This window comes from Myotis brandtii, unplaced genomic scaffold, assembly GCF_000412655.1.
Source record: "Myotis brandtii unplaced genomic scaffold, ASM41265v1 scaffold112, whole genome shotgun sequence".
Lineage (NCBI taxonomy): Eukaryota > Metazoa > Chordata > Mammalia > Chiroptera > Vespertilionidae > Myotis > Myotis brandtii.
The window spans coordinates 13,718,455-13,724,372 of NW_005353838.1; positions in this window are offsets into that span (position 1 = coordinate 13,718,455).

Here is a 5,918-nt window from a genome sequence, read left to right on the forward strand (position 1 = left end):
GCAAACTGCGGCTCGAGAGCCACATGTGGCTCTTTGGCCCCTTGAGTGTTGGCCACGAATTTCAATCACACTGTATGTGCGCGCCCACACACACGTGGTATTTTGTGGAAGAGCCACACTCAAGGGGCCGCAGTTTGCCGACCACTGGGTTAGGGCATCATGTTGTTTAATCTCCATATATGTGTGATTTTTCTAGTTTTCTTCTTGTAATTGATTTCTGACCATAATTGTATGGAATTAGAAAAGATGCTTGATGTGATTTAAAACTTCTTAAATTTATTAACACTTGTTTTGTGCCCTAACATATAATCTATCTTAGAAAATCTCCCCTGTGCACTTGAGAAGAATGTATATTCTGCTGCTTTTGGATGGAATATTTTGTGTCTCTTTCCCTTTGCGACAGCATGGGGGGACCTGGAGATTATTATACTAAGTGAAATAAGCCAGACAGAGAAAGACAAATATCACATGATCTTACTTATATGTAGAATCTAATCAACAAAATAAACTGACAGACAAAATAGGTCCAGAGACATGGATGCATAGAACAGGCTGACAGACCTCAGAGCAGGGGAAGGTGGGTGGGAAGAGTTTATCCAAAGAACGTGTATGCAAATATGCATAACCCATGGACACAGACAATAGTGTGGTGAAGGCCTGGGAAAGGGTGGGAACTGGGTGGAGAGGTGCAAAGAGGGGGAGGAATGGGGGATATCCGTAATATTGTCAACAATTCCACTTCAATATATTTATCCAAAGAAATAAAAAACACCAATTCAAAAATATATATGCACTTCTATGTTCATTGCAGCATTATTTACTTATAATAGCCAAGATATGGAAGCGACCTAGGTGCCCATTGGTAGATTGATAAAGAAGATTTAGCGGTATACGTATAGAATGGAATATTAGCAATAAAAAAATAAATAAAAAAAAAGAAATCTTGCCATTTGCTCAGATACAGAGAACATTTTGATGGTTGCTAAATAGGGAGGGGTTGGGGGATGGGTGAAAAAAGGGAAGGAATTAAGATCTACAAGTTGAGGGTTATAAAAACAGTCGCGGGGTTGTAAAGTACAGCACAGGGTATATAGTCAATAATATAATAATAATTATGTAAGTTATATAAATGTCTAATCACTATGTTGTACACCTGAAACTAATATAATGATAAATGTCAGCTACAATTGAAAAATAATTTTTTTAATCCTTCAGTAATTCATTCTCTCTCAAGTCACCAAAGAATATAAGACTCAATAACATGGTATATCAAAAGGCTTAAATCTAGGTCACCCTGTCATGGCTTTAGAAAGATAATTTAATGTGCATTCACTATACTAAATTTGAAATGCAGAAAAATACCTATTTTACTACAGAGATTACATAAATTTTAGAATTTATTTTGCTGATGTGTCTTATATAAACTTAGAAAAAGCCTAAATAATAAGAAATTTCTACTTCCTCACCAATACAGGGCTGGGAAAAAGTAGGTTCACAGTTGTAAGTACATGAAACAGTTTATTCTTGTATTATTTATGTATTTGTTTGTTTGTTGTGTTATTTATTTCTATTATTTTTATACAAACAACTGTTAACTTACTTTTGCCTGCCCTTGTATTTACAGTTATCTTCTCTGAAGATAGAAGCCATGGCTCTCTTATTTTCTGCTCTGTTTTCAGAAGCTAGCACATACATGTACAGTGTATATTCTAACTAAACCAGAAATATTGTACTGTATTGTTAAACTTGTTTAGAATTAATTTTCAGTAATTCAATTATGATAAAAAATTATTGGCTAGAAGTTACTTTATGCTTTAAAAGTTGCAGCTGATGGTCTAGAAATTTAATTAATGAGCAAGTGTTATAATGCTTAGGGGGTATTATAGTAGATATTATGGAAACTTTTCTTAGAAATTACTTTTATTGTATACTTAAAGTAGCTTTGCCTAGTAAGAAAGTACTTATTCCTTTGAAAGGAACTTTCTAAAATAACTTTTATGGCTTCATTTTTTTTTATATAAAAGTGATAGACTTCCCTAAATGATATTTATCAAAAACAACATCAGGCGCCAGTAGAGGGCAGTAGAGAATAAGCAGAGACATAGAAGATACTTCATTACTTAGAAAATGCTGTTTCTACCTCAGTAGTGAATGAGAATTCACACAGACTAATTGACCTTTATTTTTCACTAAAAAGATCCTGAATGTCCATTACATACATTTGACTACAAGAAATTGTAAAGAAACTAACACTGTATTTTTATTATAAGTCCAAAAGTTTATAATCTATATAGCAAATAAATATTCAAATGTGCGAATGATATGAAAAAATAAATTCAATAAAGTCATATAGGCACAAATGATATGTATATTGAGGCTCAACTTCTCATGAATTATTTCCACCAATGAAAATGGTTTCGCCCTAACTAGTTTGGCTCAGTGGATAGAGTGTCGGCCTGTGGACCGAAGGGTCCCAGGTTTGATTCCAGTCAAGGGCATGTACCTTGATTGCAGGCACATCCCCAGGAGGGGGTGTGCAGGAGGCAGCTGATCAATGTTTCTTTCTCATCGATGTTTCTAACTCTATCCCTCTCCTTTCATTTCTGTAAAAAAAATCAATATTTTTTAAAAAGAAAATGGATTCTAGATAACCTGTATACATGGATTGCTATTAAGAAATCATACATAAAACATTCATTAAATTGTACTGATAATACTTTAATTTTGTATCCAAAAGTCTCCTTAGAATTTTGGTGTTTTTAGTAGTACTTTAATTCAGGAAAAAAGAGGCTCACTGTTAGATCTAAGAAATGAGTTCCCTAGATTCTAGCTCTGGTTCAACTACTTACTAACTCTAAGTTTAGACAAACTGTTAACTTCATCTCTGTACCCTGGTCAACTCATCTGCTAAACGGTGAAATATCTCTTCTACCTACTTCATCAGGTAGTCGTGTAGGTAAAATGAGACAATGTGTTTTTTTATTTAGCATACACCAACAACAAAAAAAGAAAAGTGAGAAATTTTGTAAAGCAATGACATCATTTCTTAATGGAAAAAAAAGAAAACACACACACACACACACACACAAAATAAATAAATAAATAAAAACAGGGAACGTTTGAGAGAGAAATGAAAGAGAAAGGCTTTTTGAGTCATATCAGTCAAAGACAATGTATGGACTTTATTTGGATTTGAACAAACTGCAAAAATATTTATGAAACGCCTGGGATTATTTAGAATACTAATTGGATATTTGATATTAATCAAGTGTTGTTTTGGGAAGGGGGATTGTATTTAGGTGTGTTTATGGTATTTACAAAATGATAATAATGTCTGGGATTTGCTTTAAAATAAGCCAATGACCAGGATGTGGGGAGATAAAGGAAAAAATAATCTAGGGGCTGGAGGTGGTTGTTAAATGAAACAAGAATGACTATATCTTGTTAGGCATTACAGCTGAATAATGGAGAAACAGGAGCTGATTATACTATTCTACTTTTTCTATTTGAAATTTTCCATAATAAAGTTTTTTAAAGAACTAATTTCTTAAAACACACACATGCACACACACACACACACACACACACACACAAAATGTTGTCTAAGATATTAGTGAAATTTTATGTAGAACCCCAAATGACAAATTTATAATCATCTGTCAGAAAAATTTGTTTACTGAATTAGAAGAGGTAGGAAAATTACAGGAGAGAAAAATGAAATTGGTTGGCACTAAGCAGGACTATTTTGGAAGAGAATATGTGCAATTCATTTTCCTTTCATTACTCCCTCCCAGCTGGGAACCTTGGAGCCATTTCACTATTTAGAGCCTATGTGATTGGCTCAAGCTATCAGAATGCTGGAAAATTATGATCCTGCTTCCTCACTCAGGTCAGAAGACTGAATTCTCAAACACAAAGAATTGTCTAGAGATTGTCTAGTCAAAACTGAAGACTGGTAATACACTGAGGTCTCACTATATTCCGAAAGGGCGATCGAACCAAATGTGCCTGGTGGGGTATATTCCTAGAGTGGCCTCTGCTGTTCCCAAGGCCATCCCCCTGAATCCGTCAATCTCTTTCTCTGCAGCTCAACAGCTTAGTATTATTCTCTCAGTGTTGCTTCTATACAAAAACTTGTGTATATAAAAAAACAGACTTTGTCCCTATAAACAGCTCTTTAAGAGAGTTTTGTGTACTGAGTAGCAGCCATCCCAGATGATTCTAAATAATATTACTCATTTAAAAAACATGTGTTAAACCCAAGGTGCTATAGATACAACAGTAAGTAGTTGTGCAATGAATGCATGAAATGGACTCAGGATTCTAGTCTGGAATTCATGTACACCCCCAAACCCTCGACTCCTTCTGTGTTCCCATAATGTTTTCCATAGAGGCTGTACCATTTCACTTCCCCACCAACAGTGCACAAAGGATTCCAATTTCTCTAAATCTTCACCAAACTTTGCTATTTTCTGTTTGATAGTAGGTATCTTTTTAAAAAAATATAGTTTTATTGATTTCAGAGAGGAAGAGAGAGAGAGAAACAGCAATGATGGGAATCATTGATTGGCTGCCTCCTGCATGCCCCCTACTGGGGATGGAGCCCAAAACTCCGGCATGTGCCCTGATGGGGAATTGGACCAGGAATTGAACTGTGACTTCCTGATTCATAGGTCAAGGCTCAACCACTGAGCCACAGCAGCCGAGCTGATAGTAGATATTGTATTGAATGTGAGGAGATGCCTTGTGGTTTTGAGTTGCACTTTTAGAGTACTGCGAGCCACAGCAGCCGAGCTGATAGTAGATATTGTAATGAATGTGAGGTGATGCCTTGTGGTTTTGAGTTGCACTTTTAGAGTACTGTAATTATTACTTTTTTTCATATCAAAATATTTTATGAGAAGTTATCAAATTTCTATTTTCAAACCTTGCTTCATAGTATTTTCCCATCTGAATGTCTTTTTCATCGTCTATCTCATCCTTTAAACCCAACTTTGCCTTCCTCTGTGAAGACTTTTCTGACCTCTTCACACTGATTTTTGAATTTCTAAAAGTATCTCACTCTCTACCATATAACTTAGTTTATATTAATAAAAAACATGAGCTTTTATTTAGCCTCATACTATTCTCCAATTGTGTCATGTGTTATCTACCAAAGTAGATTGTTAGATCTTTAAGAACAAAAGAAATTTCTTTTATCCTTATAACCTTTAAGAGATGCTGAAGTACTTTAGGGTGCTGAACACTTGGTAGTTGATTCATTTAGTTTGCATGACTTTCTGCCTGTGACATTTGAGTTTACAGAGTAAACATTTGTCTTCATAAAACTGAATTATATATAGACTAGAGGCCCAGTGCACAAAATTCGTGCACTTGCGGGGGGTTGTCCCTCAGTCTGGCCTGCACCCTCTCTAATCTGGGACCCCTCAGGGGATGTCCGACTGCCGGTTTAGGCCCGATCCCTGTCAGACATCCCTCTCGCAATCCAGGAACACTGGCTCCTAACCACTCACCTGCCTGCCTGCCTGCCTGCCTAATGCCCCCATATGCCCTCCCCTGCCAGCCTGGTCACCCCCAACTACCCTCCCCTGCCAGCTTGGTCGCCCCAACTGTCCTCCCCTGCCAGCCTGGTTGCCCCTAACCCCCTGCCAGCCTGATCTCACCCCTAACGGCCTCTGCCTCGGCCCCCATTACCATGGCTTTGTCCGGCAGGAAGTCAAACGTCCAGAAGATGGCCAGTTGACCTGGTTAATTAGCATATTACCCTTTTATTAGTATAGATGTGTTAAAATCTGCTATATAATGTCAAAAGTAAAAGCCATTGTCTAATGAAGCATGTTTTCCCTTTCTTAAAATAAATTAGAACAGTAATAATTGTGCCTTGCAACACCAACAAACACCTTAGTTGTTTAATATAT